This window comes from Triturus cristatus, chromosome 9 (assembly GCF_964204655.1).
Source record: "Triturus cristatus chromosome 9, aTriCri1.1, whole genome shotgun sequence".
Classification (NCBI taxonomy): Eukaryota; Metazoa; Chordata; class Amphibia; order Caudata; family Salamandridae; genus Triturus; species Triturus cristatus.
Window position 1 is genome coordinate 453,784,041 of NC_140592.1, and position 14,915 is coordinate 453,798,955.

The following is a 14,915-nucleotide window of genomic DNA, read 5'->3' on the forward strand; positions in this document are numbered from 1 at the left end:
TCTTCATAGTATGAAGACATGTTAAATTTAACTAAATTTTTATATAGGTCAAAGCTATATCAATAACATAATATGAGGTTGGCAGGAGTGATTCATTTGTGTCAACTAATTGGGCTGTTCCACTTTCATATTGTTTCAGGCATTCATATGAATCTAATTAGGATTATTAGAGTTCCCCAGAATTTGCTTTGCATGGTCTTTGTTTCTATAATGACTCCTGGCCTGTTTAAATTTGCATGCAAGGAAACTCAGTTGCACACAGTTTTTTCAGATTGAAAAGTTTCTTAACATTTTAGATATTCTCTTTACAAAAGGTACCCAAATATAAGGATACTTTCTACTCTCAGAAGAACAGATATTTGTATGCACTTTGGTATGGTTGTTGCTAGAAAGATAGAATAATAGTAAAGCAGGAATGTGTTCCTCGTTAGCTTTCATACCCTCAAATACTCTCTAGGTTAAGCGTTAGATTAGTCTCAGTTGATCTTTCAATAAATGTGATAATCTATCCTCCTTGGTTGATGAAAGGGAAACAACAGAAATATCCAACTTGATCATTTACAGTTTATGTTAAATATGTATTATTGAAATATTTCAGACTTTTCTGGCAATTCATCTAGAAACAAGGAAGGGCCCCATATTCAAGGTTTTTAAATGCTTTCTGTTACTTCCAAGTCCTTCAAGATTTCTTTAATATGCTGATAACTTTTGATATAGCTCCTTGAGTCATAATTTAAAATAATTTATGGCATGTACATCCAGATTATCCTAGTTAAGTAGTTTAAGGAAAGGATAGGCAACATTTTACAACATTTTCCTCAATGTGATTGTTACTACAGAAATTCACAGTGGTTTAATGGCCTTTTGTTTCTTGTACAAACGATATGTTGGGTAGGATACTGTTTTAATTTGAAAGCAGCGAACTGAATCTGAATACCCCATGTTATTTGGTTTGTCTTGCCACTAATCTAAAATTTCAGCTGAGTGTTCTATCCTCCTTATTATTCAAATTTCTCATGTAGGTTGTTTCTGGCTTCTTTGAGTTTCACACTCTGTAAAATATAAAGGCCATCATCCACATAGTTCGTATGATGTAAACAAGAAAGTAACTCTAAAACCTAATATTTTTTAGCAAGCGTATCACTGAAAAGGCTACTTAGTTGGTGATGAAGAACAGCTTAATCTAGTACCTCCTATTATGTTGAATGTCGAACCAAACCATAATGGAAGGGAATATAAGGCATGTAAATTTAAAACAAAGTTTAGAGCATGACTTTCAGACTTTGAAGGGTTTTTCAGTGTCCACGGTCCTAGAAGCCAAAGGCTTTTTAGTAGGCACTGGTAAATCAACTGTCAAAATACAGCTTTATCTTACTAGTATCTACTGCAATGTAACATTGCCAGTCTCTGTTCAATGAAAATCACTTTTTTTCCTTCATCATGTTATAGCGTTAAACTTTGAATCATTATTTGATGGCGTGGATTGCTCTGAGCAAAAGAGCTCCAGGTTGGATATATATTATATGCTTCGTGATTGGGAAAATAAATGTGACCAAATAACGTTATTTGGAACAAGTGTACTAATCAACGCACTTTGACTCATCTATTGCTACATTGCAGAGGTCAAGTTCCTCATGATCACAGTGCAGTGTAACTGACTTGAGAAAATGATGCCTATTGTCTCAAAGATTTCATTCTAGAATCCATTGACAGACGAGAAATTAGAGCCCTACAAATAAAACTTAGTAGTTTTGATTCTATCTCACTGAATGAATTGAACACCATGTGCTCTGGTTATATACCTTTGTTTACAACTACTACATATGAGAAAAATAGCATGACATAAACCATACATGCAGATGTGCTGAGAGGTATATACCTTTTATTACCATTGTTGAGGGAGAGAAGTGGCTTCATAGCCACTTGATCTTTCACCTCTTGTGAGTCATGGCTCCTCCCCACTTATCAACAATGCTAATGGCATATACACTCATATCACCTGGAATTGCTTGTGTATGTGTATTCACAGAAAAAACAAAGGCTAAAGTAACTTTATAGTGAGGTTTTGAAACACTAACAAAGAAACCACTGTAATTCGCCAGTTTTGGTTCAGTGAGCCAAGTATAACTTGGGTCCTTGCATGCACTGGTATGACCTCATATATATATATATCACATCATTCATTGCATTTTAAATGAAGACATTGATGACACTGGTTACATCATCCAAAGAATGTAACAATTTTCTATACGCTTTTCATATTATGAGGTATTCAACAAGCTTCACCTAGACTCAATTTTTGGTCACCTCTGTAGTGCTAATAGGTGTAACCATTTGGAACATGCAGGACATAAAGCATACCTGTGACATCACCTACATTTAGTAGAGATTGTGTTTTTTGTTGTTTTTTTTACTGTTATTCAGGAGCGTAAGAAACCTAATATCTGAAGACCTTGATACAACCAGCAATTTATTAAACCTTAAGTAGGATTCCAAAGAGTTTGTTCATTATTTAACTTAATAAGATGTGCCTCTTAAATACCTAATCTGACAGAGAATTTTAATTCAGCAGATTATAAAATACTTTACACATATATTTGAGATTAGCAGAATTGTGTACACTATTTCAACAATGCTTACAATCATTCTGTGACTTGAACTGGTTGTGAGGCACCCATAGATTATACATTCTTCAACCATATATAATGTCTCAGATTTTTCATTGAAATTCTGGAAATATATATCTGTACCGTTATAAATGTCCAGTTTATATACAAATGGTCATTGCACTGTACTGTCAACATGTGCACAGAAATCCTCAAGTGAAATATGTATTGTACATGCAAGCTTGAGTTTTTCTACCACATTTTGGCAAAAGAGCTTTGATTTATGCCACAACTTATTTGTAACATACAGCTGCAATTCACACTAGTTGCGCTAATTCTCTACCTTCTTTGAATATAATACTGTTTGCACTTAAAATGTTGCTATTAAAGTGTGCACCATATGCATTTTACCATGCTGAATCAGATTTGTGATGCATGCACACATGTACATACAGTTAATATATGCTGTATATGTTTGTAGGACCTTTACTACTTTATTTGTAATTTTGAGGAGCTGTAGCTTGGATGATGTCATCAGTGATGTCATTTGAGATGTCAGTGATGTCAGCAATGATGTCATTTAACATGTCATTAGTGATGTAATATGTGACTTCATAGCAGTGCATGGCGGGGTGCACAATATAGATAGCACAATTGACTATACCGGTGAATTTCAGAGGTTTTGTTTTAGCTTTTGAGTGTTAGTTTTAAACTCATTGCAAAACCTCACCATAATGTTACTTTAACCATTTGGTTTTGCTTTTTCATCGAATTTCTAGGATTTTTTTAAAACACAAACTAAGATTTTATTACTATACCTAACTAGAACGCCACTTTAACCTTTATTTCCTTTTTTAATCTGAATTTCTCAGGGGCATTTTAATGTTAGCGAAGATAATCTGATGGAGCAGGTAAAGCAAAAAAGTTTGTATACCTCCTCTATTTTTGCATGAAACATTAATTACATAATCATTCTAAATATTAACCTGTACTATATTGTGTGAAGTGGTAAAATTATTCAACCCTTGCACCTTATTAAACACAAGATACACGTGGGACTAAAATGCAAATTGCATGGCTAATAATTAAATGATTAACTATGGTACGCAAACTAACTGTAGGATGTGTTGAAATAGAGAATTGCATGATTTATGTTGCTTTTGTGATGGTTTGTGCTTCCAGTGTTCCAGAATGGTGAGTATTATTGCTTTAAATATTGCTACAAGCTAGTAAAATACTAATATATATTGGTATTAGTGTGGGTTTTAACATTCAAATCTTCATTTCCTTATATTAATTACTGTAATGTTTGTTTTTGCTTAAGTTGGCATTCGGGCCTACTAGGCTTAAACTTAAAATGGAGTTCGGAAGTGGCCACCGTCATGTGAGCGCGATGTCCACTGCGCAGACTTGGATGGCTCTGAAGATCTCCAAGCGACCTCCGATGAGAAACAAAATGTTCTTTGTCAAGGATAGGAACGTGGAGGACTGCCAAGACCCAAACTAATGTGAATGACTGAGGGGACAATGAACGACCTGTACAAGTAGGCTTACATGTTGTTACTTCGGAAATTTCTCCTGTGAAACTACGAAAAAGAATACAATTGGGAAGATGTCATGCTCGGTCTCACGGGAAACATGCAAACCTGGGAGTATTGAATAGACTTACAATTTTCGGAGGGTTTAGCCAATCATCATTATCCTTATTGCTGTTAGGTTGTTGGTGTGGAGAGTCGATTTGCTGGATTGTTGGTTTGTTGGTGCGATCGCTTGGTCCCTTGGCTAAATCGTGGGGACTGCGTCGTGCTGAGGGAGATTTCCTGGACTTACCTGGGTTTTCTTTGATGATAAGAGGACGATTCCATCTGAAGGGATTTTGCTGATTGCTGTGGGTTGACGGGTTCTTCTGGAGGTGGTCGCCAATGTCCAAATTTAGGTAAATATATATGTTATGTCAATTTATGTTAGAGATCAAACACTGGAAATCGTTGAAAAGAGAAATTGTTGAACTGTAATCCTGGATATGCCAACACAAAGTGACTTAAGCTCGTGGCCAACCAACTACAGCGTGTACTCACTGTTTCCTCTCCATTCTCCAAATGTATGACCCCACCTAATGCCATCTCTGGTCAGCTTGCTTCCCGTGCCCCCTTCCTTCTGTTCTCCATCTGCATGCCCTTGGCCCCTCCTGCCTCCCCTCCATGCAGTGCTGCTTTAACTCATGGGCATGCTGGGCAGTTAACCAGGAGCCCCACGAAGATAGGGGCCCCATGCAGACCAGAATTTAACACTAATTTTCTGTTAAACATTTTAATTCTGGTGAGTGGTTGTGTGGGCAGGGCCCAATGCACTGCTTTGCATGGTTGCCTATAATGCTGTTAAGACTGCCCTGCCTGCCCAGTTTCCTCCCCCTTGTGCTAACCTTGCCCATGCCAACTGCTCACCGGGGTTAGATTGCTGCCCGTCTTCTACCTGCCATTAATTCACCAGCTGTGTGCCCCTGCCCCATATTCACCAGCCTTCTGTGGACAGCTTACTGCCCCTGATTTAACTTTAACTTTGATTAATAAGAAACAAGTTTGCGGTCCTTTAATAAGGTATTGAAAGTTAACCGAAAGGTTCCGAAGCTTTAAATGTGTTTTAGCTGGTTCTAAATCTCCATCAACCAGTTCAACTAATTGGTCCATTGACCAAGTGGTGGTGTGCCTTAATGTTAAAGTTAGGATTCTATAGGTACAGATGTATATAATGTATATAATATAAAATAATTACTCCCTATAGGTAACAAGGTCCGCCCCATCATGTCCAGCGTTTCTTTTCCTCCTGTGCGCAGATTCGAGTGAGATGTATGAATGTTGGTGTTATGGGCCCTACCAATGAATGTATGTATGAATGAGCTAGTGTGGTGACGATTCTGTGACATAGGGAGGATATGTAAATTTGCCCTTTTCCACTGGAGCAGTTTTTCTGGTAGCAGAGTTATGGTTCTATTGCTTTGGTTTGGTGATTATTGATTTATGTTCTAACATTCTATGTTGAGTCGTGTTGCGTTTTATGTTGTCGATTGGTTTGAAGACTTCCGGGACGTAGGAAGTTAGTTGCCCTTTATGTAGACAGGGAAACGTGTGACAAGTGAAGTTGCACGGAGTATTGTCTGGTTGCCCTGTATGTGCACGGGGAAATGTAGGGCAAGTGAAGTCACACAACGCAGTGTCTGGTTTCGAGTTGATGACATTGTCGTGTGTTATCGGTAGGGACATTTCTATGTGAACGTGCGTGAGTGAAATAGCAACAGGTTCTCTCGGGAAACTTTGTCCTTAATTCTCAGGAGCAGTGTAGTCTCCACATATGTTTTATCCCCAGAGAAACGGTTAGCCTTTTTGCTGGTTAGAAGGGTAAGTTAGAGGGAAGTGCTACTTTATCGGCGAAACGGAATAATTCTGTGGTAGGGTAGAGGTAAGCGCTGCCTACTGGAAATACAGAATTCTTGTGTAAATGAATACAACTATCTCTTTGGTTTAGCGAAACAGGCAATGGTGGTGTTTTTATGTTGTTACTAACAGATTTTGATTGAAGAAACATAAGAAAAGTTTGCTGATAAAATTTGTAAAGGAGGGGTCAGCAGAAGCAGGAGTAGCGAGAAACGCTGATGTCCGACCGCGCTGGGATTGGTCAGCTGTAGAGAGACGAAGCTTTCATGGATTGGTGCGTTGGTGTGAGCCACGCTAGGAGAGGAGAATTTGCCAGTGTGACGTAGATGCCCCAGATTGGTGCGTTAGTGTGAGTCGTGCTGAGATTGGAGAACTTCAGGAGTGACTTAGATGCACAGGATTGGTGCGTTAGTGTGAGTCGCGCTGGGATTGGACAGCATACGGAATAGTCGCAAGGGAAGTGATTTGAAAAAGTCTAGTGATTCAGAACTAGGGATAAATAAAAATGATGTATTGCGAACCACCTGAGAAAAAGTCATGGTTTGGGAAAATTAAAAGTCCATTTAAAAAGGATAAGCCAATTGTGACTAGGGAAGGACAGATACTTCCTCCATCGAAATTGCCTGCATCTTTTATGGTAGCGAAATATGGGTATCATACATGTATTTGGCTCGAGAATTGGGCAAAGTATACAAAAGAAGATGAGTCCTAGCATTTCCAGAAAGTGATTTGTTTAGTTTAGCTGTATTAAGAAACCTGAGAGAAAGAATGATGAGGTTAGAACCGAGACCTAGACCTACTCAGTTCGAGGCTTTGATGGAGTGGGAAGAAGAGATGTATGAAAGGGGACGGCATCAGAGTGGAAGAAGATATAATTACATGTTTGGTAGACAGTGTGGGCAGGAAAGTCATGATGACAGAATGAGAAGATAGCGGAATTCAAACATGACTGATGGTATGTTTCCTTTGAGAAATACTGAAGAGACAAGTGGCAGAAAGTGTACAGAAAAGAGAAACAATACAGAGTCAGGAGGTTCTAAGTATGGTGTGAATGAATTGGAGGATGAAGTGCTAGAGGACATGTTTTATAAAAGACCTCCCCCGTATCAACCAAATTCTACATTGACGCTGAGTGCGCCGGTAAAAGAAACCCTGCTAAATAAAAAAACTTGGGCAAATGCCACCTGATTTAGGGAAAAATAATCCATTTAGAGACTCTGAAATGGCACAACCTGTTGGAACTGGAAATGAAAATTCGGCTGAACTAGCTAGAACTATTCTGGAATTAACTGAGAAAATTAGAGAATTAACCAAATATATGGAAGCAGTGACTGTACCTGTAACTATAGGGCCAGTGATGCCTGTCTTTGATAAACAGAAAGATAGTGAGCATTGTTTAACAGTTCCCTACCATAGTAATAAACGAATTGAAAGAAGTGGATCTGGAGGAAATGCATGGGGAAAATGGCAGGAACATCAGGTTTAAGTACTCCTAAAAATCTGACTATAAATCAAAGTCCAGCAGGTAAGACGCTGATGACAACAGAATCGGCACCAGAACCCCCAGAAAGAAATACGGATAGAATAAGAAGCAAGACAATCCCTGTAGGTCCTACTTCTGAAGAATTAAGTGATTGGTTAAGAAGTTTACATCGAAAAGATACAGAGCCTCAACCTTTAGATGTGGCAAAATTAAAAGTAACCTTGGAAGAATTAATAGTAGGGACTATTCCAACTGAAAAATTAAAAGCATATCAGGACGAGGAGCTAATGTTTCTCTGCAAAAGTATAACTTGGAGAGTGAGGAGTTTGCATGAGAAACTGGAAGAGACAGCGAGTGAAATGGGTATTGATTTTGAGAAAATAAGATCCTTACAGAAGCCATATAGAGTAGATTTTTCTGAGAAAGATATTGAAAATCTGAATTTTGCAGGGAGATTGACTCAAATTAAAGAACTGATTGCCTTGTTAAGGAAATGGGGTGATGTAGACAGGTGGAAAAGTAGGTGGTTTCGAAAGAGAGGATATGACAGATAAGACCTTTTCGGCATTTACAGTAAGAGAAAAGGAGCCAGTAGTAACTGAATGTCCCATGAGGGCGATCCCAGGAGGGGGTTATGGACATGTTCCCTGGACTAGACAGGACATTTTGTCATTTACCAATAATTTCCGAAGGTTAAGAGAAAAACCAGTTGAGTGGTACCGACAGGTAGAAAGGTTTGTTAAATTATCAAAAGTGTTGTGGATAGATTTGACTAGTCTTTTTGATATAATTGTACCTGCAGATTTATGGGCAGAATGTAAGATTACATAAGGTTGGCCAACTCAAGAGTACCCTAGGGATCCTAAGACGGGAGCCCCTGATCCGGAAGTAATGAGAAAATATGAACAGGTAGTTACCTTTTTGAAAAATAAAGTGCCGCCAAAGGAAACCGATTGGGTAAAAATTGATAGAACTCATCCGGAGGTTAAAGAATCTGTTCACGCCTATTATGAAAGATTACTATTAGCTTTTAAGCAATACAGTGGTGATGAGAAGTTGAGCGAGAAGGATTTAAGTCATTTTGTATATCGATTTGTTTATGGATTAAGACATGAGGTAAGCAAAATGATCAAACAGCATACAGTGGATTGGCAAAATAAAAAGATAGATGAAGTGTTACGACATGCAAAATATTTTAGTTTTGAAATTGAAGCAAAACAACGCAAACTGAAAGAGAATGCAATGTGAGCACAAGTTAAGGTAGCGGAGAGACAAGAAGCCCAGTTGATTGAGCAGGCTAATGGCATGGACCAAGTTAGACAAAAGCCTAATATTGGAAAAGGAAAAGGATAAATCAGCTTAGAGGAAGCAAAAAAGAAATGGCCATGTCATAATTGCGGAAAATTAGGGCATTGGAAATCCGAGTGTAAATTGCCCTGAGTGCTAATGGTGATAATGCATTATTGAATCCACAAGTGCAGAATGAGGTGAGTTGTCAACCGCTGTGACAGCAGCAGGTTGTTACCCAACAGTGTCAGGTTCCAAAGCCACCTTTTCCACAGAGCGTAAATCCTCAGAGATACAGTAATGAGACAGGATTCTACACCAAGGAACAAGTAACAAAGCTACTGTGCGCTAGTGCTGTTTCGCAGTATTGGCTGCAGCGTGATGAGAGTGAGTCAGAAGAGAGTTATTGACGTGCCTAGGAGAGGAAGAGGAGTGCGTACTTGGCGCAACTCTAGAGGTAGACCACACAGGACCCTTTGTGGATGGAAAGGTAAATGATGAAAAAATTACTTTCCTAGTAGATACTGGTGCTACTCGTTCAACTGTTAGATCAGCTGACGTTACAAATCTTCCTCTCTCTGGTGACACAATCCAAGTAGTAGGAGTCTCAAATAGACAGATAAAAACGTATCTTACTGATCCTGTTAAAGCAGGGAAATTAACCGACATGCATCGATTTGTCGTATGTGATACTAGCCCCGTGAATCTATTAAGGAGAGATTTGTTGTGCAAAATGAATTGCACTATCTTCTGTACCCCTGATGGCATAGCCTTTGAAACTCCGGATGAGGATGACCATGGCAAATTTGGAACCCGAAATTACTGAGGCATTTGTTGTATTTGATCCAGAGGAATTACCTCAGGAATTGAAGAAAACGGAGAAAACCGAAGTTTGGGATTTCACAGGAGAAGATAGGGACTGATGAAGAGAGTAGACTCTGTGAAAATAACTGTAAAGGAAGGAGTAAGCTACCCGAATATTCCTCAGTATAAATTGACACCAGAAATAATTGCAGGAGTGACGCCTGTAATAGACAAGATGATTGAACGAGAAATTTTGAGAGAAATAATGAGTAGTCCATGTAATTCCCCAATCATGGGTTTAAAGAAGCCTAACGGAACTTTCAGGATAGTGCAACATTTGAGAAAGGTGAATAAAATTGTTGTACCCTGCTGTCACATTGTACCGAACCCTTCGGTAATCCTATATCAGATTACCCATGATGCGGAGTCGTACACAGTCATTGACCTGTGTCATGCTTTCTTTTCTATCCCATTGCACTCCGATAGCCAACAAATCTTTGCGTTCCGGTTCGGCGAACGTACTTTGGCATTTATTTAATCACATTCTAAAGAAGTCCTTAGAAGATTTGAAAATGCCCCAAAGTTCAGTGCTCGTGCAATACATCGATGACCTATTGGTGGCATCGAAGTCACAAGAAGCATGTGTAGTGGACACAGTTGCGTTGTTGAACCATTTGGCAGATGGAGGACTTCAGGTATCCCCTTCAAAATTAAAATTTTGTAAAAAGGAAGTACAATATTTAGGTCATAAGATTGAGAAAGATCTGAGGAAAGTGACTGCAGACAGGATAAGGATAATAAAAGGAATGAGAGCACCAATGACTCAAAGAGAAGTGAGAATGTTTCTTGGGATGGTGGGATATTGTCGCCAGTGGATCAGCAATTTTTCGCTGATTGCAAAACCTTTGGTACGTTTGACAAAAAGTGATGTGAAAGATCCCCTTGAACTAAATAAAGAGGAGATTGAGGCTTTTAGACAACTGAGAGACAGCTTGTGTGAAGCACCGGCTTTTGGAATGCCTGATTACGAAAAAGAGTTGGAGCTATATTGTAGCAAGAGAGATGGATGTGCACTCTCTGTGTTAGTACAGAGGCATGGAAAATTAAGACGACCGGTTGCATACTTTTCAGCTGTATTCGATCCTGTTGCCATAGCTTTGCCTGGTTGTTTGAAAGTAGTAGCTGCTACCTGTAAGAGTTTGGAGCAGAGTGAAGGAATTGTGATGGGATATCCTGTGAGAGTGTTTGTACCCCATGATGTTGCAATTCTTTTGACAAGAAGCTGAACACAATTTATGACGCATAGTCGGCTGACTAAATATGAAAAGGTTATTCTGGGTGCTACAAATGTGAGCCTTGTGAGGTGCCTTAATGTAAATCCGTCAACATTGCTACCTGATGCTGTGAATGTGGAAGTGAAGGATGACGTGGATCATGATTGTTTGGAAGTGCTTGATTTTTGCACTAAGCCGTGTCCGGACATAAAAGATGTGCCTCTGAAAGAAAGTGACTGTGATGTTTGTGGATGGGTCATGTCTGAGAACTGAAGAAGGAATTCTGAGTGCTGCGTATGCAGTATGTACTGTATCGGCTGTGTTGGAAGCATCTTGCCTGAAAGGAGTAAAATCAGCTCAGGTTGCGGAATTGTTTGCATTGACCAGAGCGTGTAAGTTGGGAAAAAATCTGCGAGTCACTGTGGTCACCGATAGTCAGTATGGATTTGGAGTGGTGCATGATTTTGGACAGATTTGGTCTCAAAGAGGGTTCTTGACGTGGAGTGGAACTCCGATCCGAAATACAGATGTGGTTGGAAAATTGCTTGAGGTGATACAGCTGCCTAAGCAAATCGCAGTTGTAAAATGCGCAGCCCACTCGAAGGGTACAGACTATGTGTCTGCCGGCAACAAATTTGGAAATGACATAGCGCAGTATTGTGCGCGAATCCAAAACTCTTTGAATCGGGAAAAGGAAATGAACTCATGTCCCTTGCTTTTTACTAACACTGTGAATACCTGGGATGAGGTGAGGCAGTTACAGGAAGAGGCAGGCGAGGAGGAAAAGAAACTGTGGATAAAATCAGGATGTGCACCACGCGAAGTAGACAAGGTTTGGGTTTATCGGGATGGAAGACCAGTAATGCCTGATAGTATGATCTCTACCATGGCACGGATGTACCATGGACAGGCACATGTAGGTAGGGATGCCATGATTGGACTTTTCAAACAGACCTGGTATAACGCCAAGTTCCGGCTTGTAGCTGCGAGCCTGTGTCAAAGATGCCTTATATGTCAACAATACAATCCAGGAAGGAAAACAGTTGTGAGTTTGGGAACAATAGGACGGGAGGGAGGTCCCTTCACTAGAATACAGATTGATTTCATTGAAATGCCCCCGTGTAATCGACTAAGATATGTCCTAGTAGTTGTCTGCCTGTTTTCACGTTGGGTGGAAGCTTGCCCGACTAGAAGGAGTGATGGAGTTACTGTTGCGAAACTCCTATTGAGAGAGTTTATTCCTAGATTTGGTTTCCCAGTAACGATTGAGTCAGATAGAGGAAAGCATTTTCAGAACGAAATTATAAAATTGATTTGTGAAGCATTGAATGTACAACAGAAACTACATTGTGCCTATCGCCTAGAGGCTTCTGGAGTAGTGGAACAAATTAATGGCACCATTAAAAACAGATTGGGGAAAATGTGTTTGTCCACGGGTCTAAAATGGCCAGATGTCTTGCCTCTGGTGCTCATGACTATTAGGTCGATTCCTGATAGGAACACTGGCCTGAGCCCCCATGAAATTGTTGTGGATAGAGCAATGAGATATGTTTTCATTCCTGTCAACAAACTACTGCCTATATCTGATGACTTTGTTTTGGATTATTGCAAGGGGTTGGCTGATTCCGTTCATTCTGTGTTTCATCAGGTTGGACCGGATGCAACCACCCTTGAAAAGAAGCCAGCTCATGATTTGAGTCCTGGAGACTGGGTGCGGGTCAAAGTGCATAGAAGGAGAAATTGTCTGGTCCCACGCTGGGGGTAACCACGTCAAGTGATTCTGACCACGACGACTGCTGTGAAGTGTGCCAGAGTAAAGAATTGGATTCATGCTAGTCAGAGTCAGAAACAGCTTTATTCGATTTTAAAAACAAAACCATAAAAACACACATATATAGCATTTCATTCATAGTAAGTAAAACAATTTAACTTTAAAAGACAAGCTTTTTCCATATAAAAGAAGCCTAATTCATAGAGATCCTAAATTTTATAATAGTTTTAAGAAACGTTGACACCGAGGAGATAAGAAATTCATCATCTAACATTTTCAATCTGACCAAAGCCACTCTGCATTGTCTCAGGCCTAATTTTTTTAAAACAGGACGAAGAATGCTTTTCCTAGGTTCTGAGTAGTATTTACAAAAAAGAATACAATGGAGGGAAGATTGAGCAGAAACCAAATCACAAGGACAGAGAATTAATTCCTTTAGCCAGCAATTCGGCTCAGGGAAGGTAACTAATCTAAAAAAGATATCTGCCCTGAAACGAGACAATAGCATTCGGGAATAACAACTAGGGACTAACTTCAAATATGGCTGAATACCTTGATTTTGAATAAGTAGGTGGTTAGCCATAACAGAACTCTTACATTTCTCTGTCTGCCATCGTTTCTCTGTTAAGAAATGCAGGCAGGTTTGCTTGAGCTTTTTTCTTGACAGGCCCGCCATACTATCTGGAGTGTCAAAGAATTCCTGATGGCCCATATCCACAAAGAAACTTTTTAAATATTTGAGCCATGAAATTTTTGTCGCCCCATCGAGACCTAAGCAGTCCCTTATTATATCCCTATTCAGGCCTGTCTCGTTGCCTGACCAAACTTTATGCCACAGTAAGATAGGCTCCAGTTTAATAAGATCCGAAATATACAGTACGCCCAGCTCTTGGTGACATACATAAGAGCAAGTGGACCCAGGCACTGCCAATAGGTAACGGAGGAAAGCCTTCTGACAAGACTGAATGCTTGGGGTATTAACTATCCCCCAAATTCCTGCACCGTATAGCGCTATGGACACACACTTAGATTTATAAATGTCTATTAAGACAGGTACTGGGCGGCCTCCTACCTTATTGGAAAAATGTTTGACAGCCCCTATTGATCGTGAAAATGCTAATTTTCGTGTCTCGCCTGCTGCTGTTCAAGTGCCCTTTTTGTCAAAATTAATACCTAGATAAGAAAAATTATTTACAGTCTCAATTTTTATGTTTGATAAAAAAGAATTACAATTAAGATTCTTCTTTTTGGTGCAGCACATGTTAAAGGTTTTACTTGTATTAATCTTTAGACCCCTGTTATCCATATATTCTGAGAAATTATTAATCGATCTCTGAAGACCCATTTGGGTCCGGGCCATAATTACAGCATCATCTGCGTATAAAAGAATGGGGATATAGGAATTGCCAATTTTAGGATAATCTTGCATATCTTCCAGGAGATGAGATGCTACCGAATTAATATATAAATTAAACAAAAAAGGGGGCTAAAATGCAGCCTTGTCTCACACCCTTTCCTATAGGGAATTTGGAAGTACAATCCCCCTTATCCCCATAACGTACCCTAGCACCTGCCTCTCGGTATAATTCTCTGATAAATATTAGAAGGTTTGGGTCCACTCCCATATCCTGCATTGTTAGCCAAAGTTTATTGTGGTTAATACAGTCGAAGGCCGAACTTAGGTCCACAAATGTAAGAAATAGATTTTCATTTTTGGCCTCGACGTATTTGGCTACTAGGAGTGCTAGGTTCAATCCTTGCTCAGTTGTTCCCATACCTTCCCTAAAACCATATTGGAACTGGGAGAGAATACCTCTGTCATCAACCCATGTTTGCAATTTATTGAGTATAACTCTCCCAGCGATCTTCATGAGCGAATCAAGTAAGGAGATCGGTCTATAACATTTCGGTATATTACGATCACCTTTCTTGAAAATGGGCACCACAATGGCTTCCTGCCAGGTCAGTGAAAAGCCCACTTTGTAAAGCTGTTAAAGACATTGGTTAAAAGCAGGACCCATAACTTAGTATTAGCCTTAAAAATGTCCATGGGAATTCCGCCCGGGCCCGGGGCTTTTCCCGCTGGACTCTTGTCAATAGCAGTCAGGACTCCCTCCAAAGAAAAATCGACGTTTATTGGGTAAGGTACTAAATCCTGAATTCTGGGATCAAGCCCCCTTTCTACTACTGCCACAGAGTCTTCTTGGTAGAGCTCCCGAAAGTAGGTCACCCATGACTCTTCAGTAATAGCTACTTCAA